Raw genomic sequence first — 20,193 nt, 5'->3', positions numbered from 1 at the left:
TCATTCCAAAGGGCTATGGCAAAGGAAAAAAGAATTGCTCATGGCGGAGGTGCAGGAGTTGGTGCTTTCGATGAGGTGACTGGCTTCAGCGGGATAACGTTCATTAGTGTGGTTTCGAGAAGGAATGCCTCAGCGAACGATGAATTAAGGGGTGAAAAAAGATTTAATGTAAAATTACGCGGCGGGTTACGAGTGTTTGAACGCCGAATGATTGTTTTAGTAAAATGACGCTGGTATTTTTCGCGTATTGCGATGTTTGGTCTATAGTTTATAAGGGTTTAACGTCCCAAAGCGACTCAGCCTATGAAAGACGCCGTAGTGAAGGGCTCCGGAAATTTAGACCACTTGGGGTTCTTTAACGTGCACTGACATCGCACAGCACACGGGCCTCTAGAATTTCGCCTCCATCGAAATTCTACCGCCGCGGATGGGATCGAACCCGCGTCTTTCAGGTCAGCAGCCGAGTGCCGTAACCACTGAGCCACCGCGGCGGCTCGTATTGCAATGTGACCAAACGGATGGCAGGTATTTTGAATTGCTTCAGGGTCTGAGGTGAGGGATGCTTAGGAAGATGCCAGATAGACGAAGCGTATTTTAGCTTAGGACGAACGAACGTTGTGTACGCCAGCTTTTTACGTCACGTGATGCATATTTTAGACTACGTCGGCGAAAATACAGTGTGAATGAAATCCTTCGAGTAGACAATGTGAATGCGGGTAGTCCATGATAATGAGGCCGTAACGTGCCCTCAAAGGCATTTATTTGATGACGTTATATTAATGGCGACTGAATTATTGTGGTAAGTGCTGTAGCGTTCGCGGCAGGATGACAGATTTGCATTCGTTTAGATTTACAGGCATCTTCAGTCTTTTTCGCACCACGCTGCGATACAGGTAAATAATGTTGGAGGGTGATGAAACCGGTAAAGCTCAGGATAAGGCTGCAAATGATGCATTCAACATTGAATGAAGATAACGGAGATGTTGACAAGTAGCTAATTGGGGCAGATAAGGAATAGAAGAAGCGATAAAACTGTGCCTTGTGAAACATCGCATGCTATATTGCTAACAGCTAAACGACCGTTATCGACATCGGTGAAAGGCTTTCTTCTTTATAATAAGTGTTGTTCTAGACAAGAGAGCTAATGTCGCGAAATTCCGAGTGATGACAGTTTTAGAACATGATTATGAACAACACAATGTAATCGTTTTGAAAAGTCTAAACGGAAGGCATCGATCTGGGCAAAGGCATCCACGTACTGTAGAATGTCGGGACCTTCAGATAAGTTTTGTGAATGTAGCCCATGATGTAGCAGAAACGCTTGAGGCATATGAAGTAAATCCTGCTCGTAGTCTTTCAAAAACTTGACGAGAAAAAAATGGCTGTGGTTTAGCTCTCGTTTAACCCCGAGTGACGCGATAGCTACAGCTGGCCAAGCGGAACTCGCTCAGTCGAATTGCAAAGTAAGTCTTTCGCCGCTCCGTTTGGCTGGGCGTTCCTTCTTCATCTTCGTCCCTGAACGTGGATCCACTCCCCCCCCCCCCCTCCCCCCTCGGTTTCGCCGGCAGCTGCTCCGCACCACGTGACCAGCCACGGCGCCGCCACGCTGAAGGCTAGAAATCCTAGCGTAATGTAACTATCACTACAAAAGACAGAACAGGAGAGATAATGAGGGGGGAGGAGGTCACAAATCGACAGACGCCGTCAAGGCCAGGGACAGGCAACCCGGATTTTAGATTAAAATACTAAAGCCCGAACGCTTGCCCGTTTTGTACTTGTGACGTCAATGTTGCCTTGCCCATGCCGTAAGCTACCACACTAAGTTTAACTGGGCCGCCGCGGTGGCTCAGTGGTTATGGCGCTCGGCTGCTCACCCGAAAGACGAGGGTTCGATCCCGGCCGCGGCGGTCCACTTTCGATGGACGCGAAATTCAAGAGGCCCGTGTACTGTGCGATATCGGTGCACGTTAAATAACCCCTAGTTGGTCGAAATTTCTGGCGCCCTTCACTACGGCGGCCCTCATAGCCTGAGTCGCCTTGGAACGTGAAACTCCCTTATCTAAACCAGGTTTGATTGGGATGAAATATTGTACAACCTCTATTGAAGGTATGGAACTTGCATGCATCCACGACCGTGCAAATCCTCGACGTCAGGGCGCCAGTCCCAGCTGAATTAATGAATTTAGTCGCCAGTTCCAGTGGCCTGCAGAGCACGTGATGAGGGATTCGTCTTTTGTAAGTAATCCTGCTATAACGACGAGGCCACCTTCACGGTCTTAGCGTGATAAATGATTCCCCTGTTGGCCGACGCCGAAGTCGAAACTTTGAAGGTTTGAGAGGAGCCTCTTGATGGGTCATAGAAGAGGTGTAGCGACGCCATTATTTTCATCACAAAGAAGGCTAATATTCGTGGCAGCGTGGAGGTGTTTCCGACATTATCTGCGACTGTAGGTGCCCTCCTGGGTGCGGACCCAGTCTGAAGATGCATGGTACGACTGAAGCCCCGGTGGTGCCTTAGGGAAGACTGGCTTTAATCTCCAGTGGTTGTTGATGGACTGTGTCGCAAAGACCACGCCACACGCGCGCGTCTCGTTATTAATGCGAAAGCATTTCTAGGCTATGTCGACGGGCCATGTCACCAAAGTGCGTCACCAAAGCGTGTCCACAGCGATTGTGGCATTCTGAGAAGAGGTAGCAAATAACGAATGATTGTGATTGATAGAGAACGATATGATGATGATGAAAAAAATGATGTCAATAGCAAGATAAGTTAATTAATTAGAGCCAATAATGAAAAAAAAACCGTAGAAATAGCGCTTAAGTCGATATAGTGAGTGGACGGGAAAACAGCCGTGGACGCCACAAGAATGAAAAAAAAAAGGCAAAGAACTGAAACTAAAGTTTTAAATGGATTGAAATCTGTTTAATGGGTGATAATTAATCGAACAAAAGTTTGATTGACATAGACTAATCACTCAATTAATTAGATTAAAATGTCAATGGACTCAAAGAGCGGCAAAGAGAGGCGACGAGTGTCGAGGAGGCGTCAATGCTTTCGCATTCCTCCAATGCGGGTAGCCGCAGTGATCTCTAACGTTTTTATTTCAATTTTTTTTGTCGGCACTGCGCGTCTCATGAATTTGTGCGTAGTGTATCACGAGTGCGGAATCACAAGTGACTCAGTTTGTTCATGAAATTTGATGGCCAAATTGCTAATATTTCCGCTGAGTAATTACTTGATGGGGCTGCTCTAATACCCATCGCACAAAAACTATTTCATAGTGTTCACCCAAATATGCTTGCACCCGAGTGGATCTTTGGTAGGTGGGGTTATGCGTGCATTTACTTATGAGAAAAAAATTACTCAAGTTCTTGCACGGCCGGTGCCTATACGTAGAAAACAATGCCTCTGAACTGGGCCGTGATTCGCCAAGACGAGCCTCCTTTTTTAAGGAAAGATCGCTTGCGGCATGAAATCACCCTACAGCGTTGAATACGACGTGAAGAGTCGCCAGAACTTTCAGAAATTGCGGAGATATTACATGCGAATATAAATTCTTGCTACTTTTTATGTATTTTTTTTCTGATGTTAGCTTTTTGCACGAGCACATCATTTACACATTCACTTGGCGTTGATGATATCGCTTTAGTGGCGTTACGGCATCTGAAATTTTAAGCGTATGAAGAAAAGCTACAGATAATGTTCTGTAGTTGTTTGTTACGTGTCTGTCTTAGTGCCTTACGGATGTAAGTGTTTCAATTCCACGGATTTTCCTTTGTCCACCACTTAAAAGGACTTTAGGGAATAGCCCTTAAAAATTATAGTGTGTACTCTCGATTAAATTTCAATAAATTAGCGGTTGGACAATCTACTGATTTATCCTCTTTTCTCAACAATCGACTGATTTATGCTCTGAGGCCCTGATGGCGCCGATCAGAGGGCGCTGATGGCTTTCGTCGGGAATGCCGACAACCCAAATTTCAATCGCCTAGAGCCAAAAACTTCTTGTACAGCTGTGCACATCAGATATCTTCGTCTTGATACAGGAAGACGATTCGAATTTTGGGCATCAGTTTAGTAACTGTAGCACTTGCACTAGTTCCTGCTTAGAATTCGGTACTAGAAGCGCGTCTCTACATTTAGGTCACTAAGATGGAATTCAGGACTCCAAGGTGCTTCTTTTTTAAGCGAAACGTTGCAGGATCCACTAACGCAGAGGTATCAGTTTATACGCTAGCCGAATGTGTTAGTCCAGTTGAGGACATGCTCCGCGGAATTGAAAAAAAATTCAAAAATAAAAAGTTTGAAAGCTGGCACCGTAATCTTTCATCGGGGATAGATGCGTGATGTAAGCGGATGTCTTTCATGTCCGGAGAACTTACGTCAACAGAGCCCAACTTTGAGATTTGACGATCGGCTTTGCCAACACACTATAAGCCCCTCTGCCTGCAGCGTTATTCCCGTAGGTTATCTGAACGTTTTAAAAATGGAGCCCAGATTTTTAATAAGTTCACGTATCGTGGCTTACAATAAGCCAAAGTGTTGACGTGGATTAGTTGTCGGTGGAAATGGAATTAGATCAAAACATATAAAAGGAGGCAAATAAGGAGGCAGTACGAGTGTTACTAACAAATCCAAACGATTTATTATTAAAATAGAGAAAGTTCCACTGTTTTCAAATTTGTGGATAAGATTTAGTGATGCGAGGAGTTCAGAACTAGGGAGCAGGCGGGCAGAGGACATGAACGAGTGGGCAGAACAAACAATGTATGGGATTACTGCCTTGTGTAGAGACGTAAGTCCAGTAAATTTGTTTACTCAGCCGTTATTTGTTTTTGTTCTTCTCTTTTGTTTTTTCTTTTTCACGGAGCTAGCACTTATTTATTTTCCGTTTTATCATTTTTTTCAGGTTATTTCTCTTCCTTTCGGTTGGCCCTCTTCCGTAACGCTCAAGAACTACTATCACAATATTAGTTATGAGAATTCGTCTCGCTCTCTGGATCGAAATTCGGTGCTTTTGTATTATTCGCTCGTCAGAATCCTAAAAATATCAGCGATGATGATGATCTCGAGTATACGGATGCACGAAGCTAGTTTATAGCGTTCTAACATAATTTTTGCATAGAGGAAACTGCTCAATTTTTTGAATCTGTAAGCGAGCTTCAGAAGTAGAACGTGACTGTTTTGATTGTTTCTCAAAAAGTGTGAGAGAGAGGGAGAGGGAACAAAACAATTACTTCGTAATGAGCAAGAACTTTTGCAGGAGAGGTAGGATTTGTCTCGTAGGCTATTCGCACGGCCTTAGGCATACGAGTAACCAATAAAATGAATATGGCAGCAGCAAAGTGGAGATTATTCACCGACTATAAACTAGTGCGGTGCGCCTGCATACACAACAGGGAATGCATATATTAGGTATGGGTATCCAGCTGAAACCTCTAATTGTGCTATTTTGCACACAAGACACCTGTCGAAGCAAACGTGTTTCTGTTTAGGCAGAATGATGGGTCTAGACGATTTGTTGTTTTTTTCTAATCAACTGACCTTATCTCATCAAGGAAAGCGCTTAGGTTGTGTCGAATTGAGCACTTGCAATTACGGCGGTGCAATAAACGAAGGCGCAAAAACGGAGATCGTTAGTGTTCATCTCAAATGGAAGCCCCAAATCGATCGTTGACGTTCCAGATTTTTGCGTTTTGTCGTTCAAGGTGCCTGGCATTTATTTTACAAATAACATAATTTATTTCTTGCGCTTAATCTGGAAAGCTAAATTGGCCGGATTTATATTTGAATCCTCAAAGTTTGAAGGACATCAAAGGCCCCGAAGAAAAGACACATCAATAAAAAAAAATGCCACCTTCAAGATTGGGTGTCTCAGTCAAACTGGGAATAAGAAAATACTTTTTTTTTAGAATGGGGCTCACATTGCAAAACGAAAAATGTGGAGAGAGAGAGAAGTGAGCGCCGAAAATTGATTAGAGAGGAAAATACGATTTTAATGTGAGGCGTCGTTTCCTCCGCGTATTGTTGTTTTCGAATGATGCTCTCTGATGCCGCATGGGAAGTTTCTACAAAAAATCCCTTAAGTATGCTTAAGTACTTTCAAGGACTTGTTTCTTATGAATCTGATTGTTCGCCTCAGCCTTTCCATGCCGCGGCTACAACAGAAAAAGCCATTGTTGAGGGAACGAATTGGAAGGTCGCTGGAAACGTGATCGGGCTATGGTTGCGTTGATCAAGTGAAGAGTTTCAACACAGCTTATTTATTTCTTTCCCTTTAAGGACAAGATAATTACTGAGTATTTTAACGTGATAACATTAAGGGCTTAGTGTAGCAGAAAAGTCGTCGTCGCCATCGGCATCGTTGGCCGTGAGTGAAAAATCCATGAAAAATCTTCAGACAAGCTACCTAAGTGGCGGTTGGGCCATCGCAGTCACGTGACCTAGTGAAGTTTTCACAACCTGTCTACTAGATTGCGAGCAAATAGGCTACATTGGCATGTGGCACTTAAAGATTGGTCGCGAGAGGTTGCTCGAAACGGAAGAGCGATCTGGGTCTCACAAGTCCCAGCGGTGGCAGCACCTGCCAACCCAGGGCAGTGGCACATCGCCTAACCGCTGCACCACTGCGCCAGGAGTAGTATGAGGACTTCCAGGGATCTACTAATATAAAGTGGAGGATGACTATTTCAGCACGTATGGGCATTAACCCATTAACGATGTCGTCTTATACCCTTAAGGCCAAGCTTAAGTGTCCCTCCAATTTTTTTTTCCCACAGTTCTCTCGTGGCAGTGGAAACGGTTATGTTGAAGGAATGTCCTAAAAGGCAATTGCGTACAGGACCCGGCTGTCGGCTTGGTGTGCAGTGCGTGTGAACTTACTCGCAGATTCGAAATCGGCATCTTTTAGCGCTGCCCGAAAGCAAAAGCGAGCGTCACATGTAAGCAACGTGCCCGTCATCCTGCACCAAATACATACACTGGCCTTCCCCACCGTCAGGCTAGTTATAGTTTGCGCTGTCTATGCGCTTCACAAAGTTCATTTCCCGCTGTCGTTCAACGCCATTCTGCGTGCAACTTCCTGCTACTAGGTGTTTCAGAAAGGCCTCATCATTTTTTCTGTATTTTTTCCTCTGAGCATCACACATGGTAGTGACACTTTGGCAGGAAAAATTTAGTGCTACTGAAATTTGCCACCGCATGTGCGAGGAATATGTAGTGAGCGCTGTATTTTGGTCTCAACAGTTTCTGAACTCAGCTATTGGAGCTTTCGAGCTTCATGTAATGCAAACTCAGAACATACAGAACTTTATCGGAATTCTCGTTTGGGCAAGTTGTGACCGTTCATGTTGACTTCACAGAGCAAACAGACAAGGACGAAATACACGAAACGACAGGAAGGAGCGTATACTACCAACTGATTTTATTGAAACTCTCGCTATTGTCTCATCAGTCAGCACGAAAATGCTGAAACGAAGTTAAGAGCGCATACGCTACCGTTACTTGTCGAAATTATATCACGAAACAAGCTTCCAGACTCAGCTGTTGCCATAACGAAACCTGAAGAATTTAGCTGACCATTATAAATATTTTTATTCGATTTTTTTTAAATTATCTGTTCTGTTTTCACTGCTATACTTTTTGTGGTCAACAGCCGGCTTGACTGTATTGAAATGTCGATTTTCTTACCATACTTAGGTAACACTCGCGTCATCTCCTGTGCTTGATATACCCCCCCCCCCCCCCCTCCCATATAATGTCTCTTGAGCCTTTAAGGGTGCAAAAACTTATGGTGATGTTGATGATAAGGCGCTTTGTATTCTGACGGGGTGTATTAGCTTTATATTATGAATTTGCACCCTAAAAAGACAGAACCGCATCGTTTGGAAATCTTCAAAGAGCTTCGATTTTGTGCTCAGCAAGTGCATGTGATGTGTGGAACATGCAGTACCTTTGTTTTATTATCTTTCGCAAGTTCGGTAATTTTTCCCTATGATCGCTTTCACCCATGTCTGATTATATTAGCGAAAAGTCTGTGACTGATTGTGTGGGCATTAAAATATAAGCATGCGGAAATGAAGACGCGCACTACCGATGAACGTCGGCCGGTTCCACCTGTTTGTGTATATGTATGCACGGTGCTATTACGGAAGACGCACTAAAACCGGGACTGAGAAAAGTGCTACAGTAAGGCGTTGCTTAGCTGCTACTTTTCTAATGTCCTCCTAATCAACGTCCGCTACCACTTAACGCCAATTGCCGTTTTACTTAGGCGCACCCGTCGCAATGTATGCCAGCGAGATGGTTTACATTGCGTGCGTAGTTAAAGCCGAGAGTTCTTCCTACCATAATAAGCGCTGATTTCACCCTAAATAAGCCAAGCATCAGACCAGGGGAAAGCTTCTACCCATTGTATCACCGGTGGGTACCCGGCGGCACTGGGGATCGAACCCCACAATTCCCGCATGCGAGGCGGATGCTCAACCGCTACCTTCAGGTGCCGGATCCTTGTAGGCTTGAGAACTGGGCAGTACCACAGTAAGTGATGAATGTCGCCTTCAATGTCCTCGCGTTTACATATCGGACACCCAGGCCGAGGAAAGAAATCTCGGTACTGAGTCCACTGCCGAATGACGGCAGGTGTGAGGGCAACCCCGACCCGGATCCTCCTAAGCGCAACCTCCTCTGCACTGGTAGGAACGCGGGGGAGGGTTAGCGCACACGGAGGGATGAGAGCACGTGCGTGGCGCCGGAGGAGTTCCTTTCTTGATGAAAGGAGGGTGAAGTTATCCAAATGAAGGAGCCGAGGCAATGATGAGCCTGAAGTCGCGAGGCGGGTCGCTAAATCTGCATGGCTTTGAGAGGTCAGCAGATACCGTGGGACCGACTCAATACGTAATGGCTGCGGGATGCGTGCCGCGAGCCGGTGGATGTCCTCACATATCGTTGGGCAGCGGCTAACACGTCGTAGCAACTGGACAACTTGAAGGGCGTCAGTGCGGATGACAACGCGGGCCGCCGGGAGCATAGTTATGTCGGCCACAGAGCAGAGTGCTTCTTAAACTGCAACGAGCTCAGAACAAAAGGACGAAGGGGGTTCCGTAAGCTGAAACCAAGTGGTTTGATTCAGGGCAGGTCTGCACGGACAGTAGATAGCTGTTGTTGCTTTGCAGTCTTGTATGCTTGCGTCTACGTAGACAACAACGGATCCATCAGGCAGACAAGCATCTTGTTATTCTAATTTCTGGCGAAGCAACGATGCCGAATTAGCTGATGTTGGTCGAAATCACAACGCACAGATATTTTTTCAACTGCAGCTGCAAGGGAAAGGGAGCTCTGAGGCGCCCTTCAAACTGATTGCTTCCTGTATATGGGCTTTCTGCATAAGCGTCGAAATGAATGCAATGCTCATCAAGTTCTACGCAAGCATGATTTGATTATGATTTTCCCTTGTATGATGCAGGAATTGAAAATATGTGATAAAAGTTATGCATCCGAAATAGTCGCTTCTTATCAAAAAATTTAGAACATCTCGGAGAAAAAGTTGAGGCAGAGATGTCTGAATAAAATTCAAATGAGCCAGTTTTGATGGCTCTTCGATGTGTAAATAAGATGAAATGGCCGCAAATACGCAATGACATACAGTAAAATTAAGGGAAAATTTAATGCTGCTGCATGTGCTGCGAATGCAGCATTACAGTGGTAGAAGTTCCAGGTTGCTTTGCCGTTAGGGTTTGCTTTTGGTTTACGGGGGTTTAACGTCCCATAGCGACTCAGGCTATGAGAGACGCCGTAGTGAAGGGCTCCGGAAATTTCGATCACCTGGGGTTCTTTAACGTGCACTGACATCGGACGTGCAGTACATGGGCCTCTAGAATTTCGCCTCCATCAAAAATCGACCGTCGCGGCGCCGAGATCGAACCCGCGTTTTTCGGGTCAGCAGCCGAGCGCTATAACCACTCAGCCACCCCGGCGGCTAGGGCTTCTTTTGTATGAATTTACCTTTAAGCTAACAAACTGCACCTCTGGCAGCTAGGACCTGAACTTGCTTTTATAAATATGTTGTAAAAGGTCTCTTCTTCACATAGGTTACGTATTCACGTCGTTATGTGAGCGGGAATGAAGATTATTCATATTTTTGCACTGTGTTTCAAAGGTGATGGGAGGGGCACAACAGTGTTAAATGCGCTTTTTGCCCTGTGTATTCGCATATATATCCCTCACTAGAAATGTTTTTGGCACGTACCTATTGAAGACATGCACATTAACAGCGGAGAGCTTGAGCAAAAATTATAGAAGAAAGTTTGGTTTTAGATGTATGCAAACCCGAAGACCTGAAAAATACATTTTGATTCATGGAGCTCAGCCGAAGTTCGGATAAGGCTTCAATAGGGTATGACGTAAGAGTACTCAACCGATTTGAGTGAACGAGAAAAAGTTCGCTATAGCTAGAATCACAACATCGTTTCCGAAATATTTGGTTTACGAGACTAAAGACGCAGTGTGTAAGCAGACGCACGCGTCGAGGAAAAAAATATCCGTTGGCCGGCTTTTTATGCTCCGAAGTTCAAAAAGCGTTCTCTAGAGCATGCCCTACTTATCAGGTCCCGGTTGCATTTTCTACCAGGCATGATTATCTGGGGGACTCTTTTAGGCATTCTGCGCATAAGGTCTCGTGAACATCAAATTCGAGGCGTACCCTTTCTGTGCTGCACATGTTTTCATCGCAAGTCGCTTCTGGTGTGGTACAAGGGAAAGAAAAGGTGCTGTTCAGTATTTCCTTTGGAACATTTTCCACTGTATGGTCCTGCAGACCGATACGCGACAGAAATTTTGATCGTGCCTTCGCTCGCCTGGTCACGTTCGAAGCGCACCTACTACGGAGTAGCACAAGTATACTCTTCTGATCGTCTTTGGTCCTCGACGCCCACCAGCTTTTTTCGCTGCCATTCAGGCCCCCAGAGAAAGCTCGGCATCGGACGTGGCTGCGAGCAAAAGTACATTTTCTTTGCTTCTTTTCTGCGTGCTCTGCAGCAGCCGCGTGGCCACAGGAAACTTTTATAGAATGGACAGTGTGTATATAAGAAAATATTAAACTTTCAACCGGCGTTCTTCGCAGGGATGGCGGTAGGAAATGCGTTTTGCGTGATAGCGCCATTTTGCGTCTCATCGGAAGGGAAGAATGCGCTTGTATCTGCGAGCAAAGATATTGAATGTTCTCTTTCGAGCCCATGATGCAATAAAAAAAAATGCGGCTAGGGTTTACCCCTTCACGGATCTCTTTCTCTTCCCCTCCCCCCCTCTCTCTCTCTCTCTCACACACACACACACACACACACACACACACACACACACACACACACACACACACACACACACACACACACACACACACACACACACACACACACACACACACACACACACACACACACACACACACACGCACGCACGCACGCACGCACGCACGCACGCACGCACGCACGCACGCACGCACGCACGCACGCACGCACGCACGCACGCACGCACGCACGCACGCACACACACACACACACACACACACACACGCACACACACACACACACACACACACACACACACACACACACACACACACACACACACACACACACACACACACACACACACACACACACACACACACACACACACACACACACACACACACACACACACACACACACACACACACACACACACACACACACACACACACACACACACACACACACACACACACACACACACACACACACACACACACACACACACACACACACACACACACACACACACACAAATGACCGCCTATAGGTTCCCAGGAGGTTCTACCGCTGCTAATGCGTACATTAACGCGCAATAACCGCCAATAAATATCAACAGGTCGTCGCTGTCACAGTTTGAATCGAGTGATGGGCTCCAGAAGAATCTAGAGCTGGATGAGTTGGCATCAGTCCTTATGTGAGCAGCAAGATAAATTTACTTCCACAAAACCAAAGAGGATGACACTGGGACGAACTCGCTTTACAAGGCAGATTATAGTCAGATACAACTAGAGGAACGCCCTTCCAGTCAATGGCCTCAGCGGATTCTCATGAGTTTGCTAGCGTGACAATGCAGGGAGTGGCAGATGAAAGGGAATAGTCACCTTCCTCTGTGGTAGGGGATAGCTCACTTCCTGCATTGTCACGCTAGCAGTATTATGGGAATCGTCGGATGCCATTGGCTGGAAGAGGGTTCTTTGTCGGGAAAAAAATGCCACTTCGTTCTTGGGTTGCACCCAAGTATTGCAGGCGCAAGAGGATCTGTCAAGGGGGAGGGGAAGGAATCCGTCGGCGCCAATGGCTGGAGGTTCTCCTTTGAGGGGCATTTGCCCCTTAGTTCTTGAGTTGCATCCCACTGTAGTGGGTTAGCTCTAGCGGAAAAATTTCATCATACCTCTGCTTTCTTCATGCAATTGCATAAGGGCGTATTGCACATTCCTTTAGGATGTTTCGTTGAGCCTAGTGGTCAGCTTTCTGCGCTAGCCGAGAATGTCACATTCAGGCGAATTCTCAAACATGTGGAAACGCTCAGAATTCTCGCTGTTTGATGTTAAATATTAATTTACTATCCAGTCATCAAAAATATTATTCGAGTAGGTGCTGCCTTATGGGTGTAGAAACGCAGGAATTTAGATTTGAATTTGGCAAAGATAGTGAGGCCAAAACCGACGGTGGCGACGTGCCCTGCTCAAGCCTTGTCGTTCTGCTGGGTGGTGGATTACGTCGCTTAGGATATGTTACTGTAAATCATGAACAGGACTCATTACAGTGCCCAGTCAGTTTCTATAAAATAAACTTCTAGTCCTGTGCCTTTCATTTTCAGAACTTTCATTTTTCATTTTCAGAACTTGACAGTAAGATATGCGTGGCTTCGCCGTTGGAGGATGTCGCTGGGCTAGTTGATTCTGCGTAATACAAAAATGAGTAGCAAAACTTGAGCCGGAGGAAACACAAAGGATGATGTTCAGAGGTGCCTGTGAACACCGTGCCTCACTTTTTTGTATTTCGATGGTGCACGAATTTTTTTTATGTCGGTTTAACAGTGCTTTTTTTGCCCATAATTTAAAATATCTTCAAAATGTATTCACACTACGAAGTGAACCAATGTGCTAGAAAGGGTGCTGCTGGTACGGAATGTCAACAAAATACAACTCGAAATATTTATTATAGATACCGCCTGTTGCTATTGTTTTATTTGATGGCAGTTTCTTTAAGGCACCTGTAGTGTTGTAACCTATACGTTAAAAACAATATTTCTTAATATATTCCCAATGCCTTGTCGGAGGCAGTGTTTTTACACCTCTAATATTAAATTTTGCAGATGCTAGCACCGCTCCCACAGGAAACATTACATTTCGCAATATTCTGGAGTGTGTCATAGGGCCACCGCCAAGTATGAATTTTTTGTGGAATGAGTTCTCGTTTTCAGGAAAGAAAATATCTTAGATTGAATTAAGTACCCGTGCTTCTTAATCAATGGCAGATCTGCAATAGATCGAACTATGAGCAAAATTTGTTCGCTTCTACAAAAAGCGTAGTTGCACGCAAAAACAACTAGAGAAGCACAGGCAAACAACACCCTATCAAAATAAGGGTCACATCTGTCGGATGGCCTCGATATCTACCTTAGTAAGTGCAGCCGGAGAGACACTAGCTTGACATAGCGACACTGCTGAGAAGATAAAAAAAACGGATCGAAGGTGTTCAGAATATCGAAGTGGACGACAGAATCAATTCGCCTCTCTGCAACGCAAGCACAATTTATATGAGCCTCTCGCCGCGCCAAAGAAACTGTTCTCTAGGCACCATGCATACAAAGCTCCTTGAATGGGAAAGCAGAATTCGCAGAAAACCTTTGCGCTGCATTGAAGCGGCATGAAATATTGATATCGTGATTTCAAGGAGTACAAAGAAGTCGAGAGACAGGCTTTGGCCAATAGCGCGATGCTCTCTGCCTTGCGACTAGGCGCTGCTCGGCGCCTTCCGCTTTTGCCTGCGGCTGCTCTCATCTTTTTTACTGGTATTTTAAGGCCGGTGAGGGAATAGCGTAAACGGAATACAAAAATGATGTGCTCTTGTAAGCATGCGTACAGAATCCGTATCAAGAGACAACATCACCTATGGGGCATGTATCACGATGCAGGGCACACTTTATACGTGTCCTTGTTGTGAGTTGCTCATCCCGTTCTGTGTACCACTTAATTTGTGAAAAACGTGTGGTCAGTACATCTCAAATTTTAGAACAATAGAATTCCGATGGCACTTCTCTGTTTAGAGCGGCAATTAGAGGTCCATACTTGCACAGAATTTTAAGCCTAGCAGTGTATTGCTTGCACTTGGTGTTCTTCTATGAAACATAGTTCGGGAATAACACTACAGTACGTAAAATGTATGAGAGGGACACCTTTCTGACGTACTCCGGGGTCTATATTTTCTATTCGAAAAGAGTAAAATCAAAATGATTATGATCATGATCAAGGTATACAGTTGTAGAACGGCCATTTGGTCAATCCCTCATCGGCGATGTCGTTCGTTTACTGAGCATGAGCTACTGAGCACCGTGCTATACTGTATATACCGTCCCACAGAAGTCTGCATCATTCTGACAGCGACAGCAGCTTGCAGGGCTCGTGTGTTCTCTCACTTTAGCTACGTGCATTATAGCGCGCTGTCGATATCATTACCTTAATCACTCTTGCGCAGTGCATGAAGGAAGTTCGAATATCGACCGCATTTTTCTTCGTTACACCACTGAACATGGGTTCTGCTTCGATTTCCTCAATATGGAAGCAAATATGGTTTGCAGATGCTTTTCTTCGGGTTGACACTATAATTTATGTAAATCACAATACATGCGATCACGCATACATTTGTTGTAAATATGCGACGACAGTCATGGCTGGTGCTCCCCTTAATTTCCTTTTAAGCTGAAGTATCGCTTTGAGACATATAAAAAATTTATACAAACTTGAACGCACCCAATATAGGTGGAGGTAAAATGAACTCTAGATTATCCCGCCCCTTAAACTTTTAGGCTTGCGCCCGCGAAAAGAAAAAACGAAAATATTTTTCTTGTGAGAAATCAAGTTCCGTGCTGTCGTGAACATGCGGTGTTTTCACTATGGCTATCTAATGTAGTTTTTGTTTTTGCCTCCTTTGATACCCATGCGTATACACACTTCCTAGAGCGTGCCCCGCTTTGGAAGATGGATTGAGAAATAAACGCCGGGTATCGAATGCTTGCAGCAGCTGCCCTCTGAGCAATACCGCCCGCGCCTTCGAAACTTAAGCCTGTGCAGAGGGTAATAAAGGAAGTGAGGTCGATGGAATGCTGACAGAAAAAAAAAGAGGCAAGTTTGATCGTCTTGCGTAAGAAATAAAAAAAGAAAGGAAAGAAAAAAAGAAAAGAAAAAGATCTAAGAAAATTAGATCTTGAAATCTGAGTAACAGTTTTATGAGGAGGCGCCAGTTGAAGTGAAATCATGACGACGACCACCAGCAGCGCATCCGATGAAACCGTAAATACAGTTTACCCGGAGTAGATTTGGCCAGTTTACTGCTCAATCGAAGAAAGCCACTATTCGAAAATGGGTTAGTAATCGACAAAACATATGGCGCAAGAAGAATGCTGAATAATGCAGTCTATGCCACTGCTGAGTGAAGCCAGAAAAGCGACTGGGTAATATGCTTCTGGGTATTCATGTGAATGGTATATTTATTTTCGTATGCTGATCGCAGCCTAGCGCGATTAGAAGTGTTCTCACAGGAGTGCCAGGTATACTTGCGGTGCGTGCTCTCTTCGTTAAATTTTAGAAGACTGTGAAGTTCACTGTTTGGACGTTTAGTTAGAATATACAAGTGCATACTAAAATAAAAAGCTTCTGAATGCTGAAGAATAAAGCTATTTTCTCTTTCAACAATTCGTAGTGCAGGAGATTAAATACAAGCTGCGCCATGTTATCTGCGAGCAAACTTATCTCTAAGGGTATGTTCCACCAACTGGACAGCATGCTTATGCTTTTAGAATTTTAATGTCCACCCCAAGCATTCGCAAAGAAACCACATATTTGTTTTATTAACTGCTCCCGTATTCGCTGTTTTGTAGGCGATACCCTTCCCGAACTGTCTGTGCTCACCCCTTTTTCTATCTAATTCTCACGCACCCTGTGGGCATCTCTTAGTCCCTCAGGTCTTATAATAACCGTTTTGGGAAAATCTGGCTTTTTTCACAATACATCTTGCAGGAGCAGAATTCATAGGCACAGAACAGTACATAAAAAGTTCAAGGGCATATAGTAGCCATAGTACCAAAGAAATAGCATGGCCAATGTCCACGATTTCTAAAAATTTTTTGGTCGGAGATGTTGGAAGAGATTATAGAGAGAAGCGTTAGTGCCAGAGCATCGCCTTTTTCTTGCTTTTCTAAGGTGCAAAACACCATTGCTGCATAACAATGCTTTAAGACCACAGCACTCAGATTGCACTGCATATACTCGTTTGGTAGACGCCAAACAGTTGCTTAGCACCGCTAGAACTTTGTACATTATGGCGGCTTCTGCAAATACGCAAAAAAAGAGACGAGAAAGCACACCTTTGTATCCAGGTTTTTTTCTTGAGACGCAGCGGTCATTTGTGGAGCTGATTCAGACCAAGGGTATTTCAACTGTTCTTATTTCTTGCTCTGAAAATTTACGAAAGGACAGCTAGACTTAACAGTGGCCCCGGGAGAAAAAAAAATTTCCTTGGCCTAAGGAAGAGACGTTCTTGAGTATGAGGTCACATTTTCTGGTTTCTTGCGACTGCAGTGATACACTCCTTTTTTTTTCTCCCAGCAAGGAAGAAATTCTCCAGGGAGATAGACACGGAAACTTGGTTTTTAACGACCCCCTGGAGAGCGCGCTCAGCGAACAGGAGAAAACGCCGCAGCACTGCTTGCTTGAGCGGAGCGGACAAAGTTGGAGCAGTATCGCAGAAACCAAAATTCTTGCTAGATTGAAGCTCGCGTTCGGTACCTTTAAAAAAAAAAGGAGACGTGCAATCACTGTTCCTGAGAGATTGTGAGGATAGGAGGATGAAAAACGCTTTATTTCTACCTGTCTTTCAAGGGCGTAAAACTAGGGTAAGTTGCAGTGCCAGACGAAAACTAGTAATTCAATAAAATCGCACCAAATTAACCTAAAGAAAAATACGAGAAACAAGAAATGCGCTGGCAAAGATCTAAATCGAAGATGCTGGAGCAGAATTCTTGCCCTCAATGCATCTACGTAAGCAATTGATGCCATTGATAGTTCTATGCCTTCTGCCTAGTAGCATCATTACTTCTACTTTTGCTGCTATTGTCATCGCCGTACCCTAAATACTTCTGAATTATTCACTTCCCTGAAAAAAAAATTGTGCTGGGCTAGTTTTGATTTTATATCCACTTCCTTTTCATGCGAGAATGTTGTTTCATTAGAGGCGAATAGTTGTATTAACTTAAACCTGCTCAGGCCGAGAAGTTCGCGTAGTCAAAAATACTAAAAATATTACTTTTCTTGCTTAGAAAAGATAGAAAGACTGTCTCACTGCACAAACTGCCAAAATGATATGGATACTCAAAAGCGGTAGGCTATGGAAAAACAGGAAAGTAAAGAAGGAAAGAAAGCTTGGGTTTAATACCGAATAATTTGTTTGCGTTGGTTTTCAGTTCGCTTAAACAGGGTTTTCGTGAACGCAGCTCACCATCACTTAAAGGGACACTGAGGAGAACCCTATCAAATTTTTTTTTGTTAGCAATATCTGATAATTCGGCATTTCATGGCTTTGTTGCCGCTTGTCCGGGAGCGAAATATGCATTTATTTCAAAGAAATTTGGATTCGAAGTTGAAAAATTTTTTCCCGCCGCTGTGATTCACACTCGAGAACTCTTATGATGTCAAAGAACGGAGTGACGTGAAACGTGACGTAAACGGACTCTCCGTGATTTCTGGCGGCTAGCGGTGCGGTCTAGCAGCTGCCGAAATGAAAGCTACCGCCGCCGCACGTTGAAGGCATCTATCGGGGGTCGCTACCGTCGCTTCGTTTACGTTTGCACCGGCGTCTTGCCAGCGTTACGATGGATCCCGTTCCCGAACCCGACGACGTAGTTCTCGCAAAAACTCCGGCCTACATTTCAGCGACCTCAGCCCCAAAGAGCGTGCGATGCTTTTGAGGGAGCACGGTTAGGTTAGGCGCCGGCGGGTGGTTTCTCCCTTCCTCAGAGAGCAGCCGTTGCAAACTAAATATCATAACCCCAGTGCGGGGAGTCGCAAGGGGCCAGGACAAGGTCGGCGCCTTGCGCCCATCGAAGGCTGGCCGGGGCTCTGGGGCCAACGGATTGTGATTCCTTGAACGGCGCGGTTGCACGGCGCAGCAGGCGGCGTCGAGGTCTCCCACGGTTGCAAGGGCCAAGTTATTTATTTATTATTTGCCACAAAAAACAAATGGGTGCTCAAGGGCGGTCGCGTTTAAAGTCGGCGGCTTGAAACTAAGGCCGGCGCACGACGCTTCAACGGCTTCCGCTAGATCCAACGGGTCCACTGGATCGGGCTCTCTCGCCCACTTGCATGTACGTTAAGATATGTACTGTGAATGGATTAAATTAGCCGAGCTCGAAAAGAACAGCTCCGCCCAACTGCCGCAGCTGTCGCACCTCCCCGTCAGTGCGGTTAGAGTCGCCGAAGCCGCCGAGCGCGTCGGCGGTCAAGCGCAGTTGGAGTGGAGTATAGAGGGTCTCGCTTTGACCGACGTGACTTTGCCGTGCAGAGCGCGCACGCGCCTCGCCGCAGCATAAACGCGCGTTTAAGAGCCTGCGCTTAACCGCTAACCAACGTATTCGGCGGCGGCATCCATGGGATGCCACTGTAGCCCCCCGCCCACTCACTGAATGAAAGAAAAGAAGTCCTGTGCCGATGTTCGGAATCGAACCAGGGCCTTCGGCGTTTGAGGCGGAGACGCTGCCACTCCACCACGACGGCTCAAGGTACAGCTTTCATTAAAGGCGCGTCTAGTGAATGCACTCTTCTGATGCAGAAATCTCCGCGCTTTCGCTAGGTATATCCTGGCCTAATAGAGCTAGGCCATCAGCAATTTTCCAGAACTGCCTTTTAAATTGTCTCCCGTCCCTAATACACGATCTCCGTCAAGTAGCTTGAAGTTGACTGGCACAGCCGGGAATGTTTCCCCGGGCAAGCGTGCGAATACACAAGTGCTGCCTTGTACGATCACCGACCATCGTGCCATCATAGCTTTTCATCGACCGTGGCGATCATCTGACAAGCCTTAATAGGCTCCTTCAAAGGTTAACTAGCACTTGAAGCGGCACTTGGAGTTCCTCTGTTGTTCGGCACTTGTAAATCGAGGCGTCTCAAAAATATAACCACGGGGCACGCAAAGCTCATAGACGCGAAGCGCCATAGAAAATCGACACTCTTCTGGCCGCCAAGCATCTGTTTTCTTTGCTTCCAACATTCAGGTTGTCCTTTGCCTGCCTTCCTTGTGTGAGAAAAGTTCACTATTGGTTTTAAAACAAAACTTACTACAATATTGATCTGCGCAACCTACCTTTGTCAGCCTCAGAGATTCGCGAAACCATGTAGGATGGAAAATTCCTCCAAGGTGGCGTCCCTTGTCCTATGGCGTCACCACGCTTGTACTTGCGAGATTGGCCTGTGGTGGCGATACCTATATTTTGGTTCTTGCTGTTTTCTACCTTAAAAGAGCTTTGTTTTCAGTAAGAGCGGCGTTTTTCTGATCAGGAGCTGGTATTCTATCGATGCAAGCCAACTTAAATTTCTCCTCAGTGTCCCTTTAAGGCTACACGCACAGGTTGCCACAAAGTCTTCGCAACGAGGAAGCCACAAGAAAGCTGAATTCTTACGCTGCTCGTCGCGGGTTCGAACCCGACCGCGGCTGCTGCATTTTTATGGAGGCAAAATGCTAAGGCGCCCGTGTGCTGTGCGATGTCAGTGCACTTTAAAGACCCCCAGGTGGTCGAATCTATTCCGGAGCCCTCTACTACGGCACCACTTTTTTCTTTTCTTCTTTCACTCCCACCTTTATCCTTTCCCTTACGGGGCGGTTCAGGTGTCCAACGATATATGAGACAGA

The sequence above is a fragment of the Amblyomma americanum genome, chromosome 6, assembly GCF_052857255.1.
Source record: "Amblyomma americanum isolate KBUSLIRL-KWMA chromosome 6, ASM5285725v1, whole genome shotgun sequence".
NCBI classification, from domain to species: domain Eukaryota; kingdom Metazoa; phylum Arthropoda; class Arachnida; order Ixodida; family Ixodidae; genus Amblyomma; species Amblyomma americanum.
Note: the sequence above shows the minus strand (reverse complement) of the source record.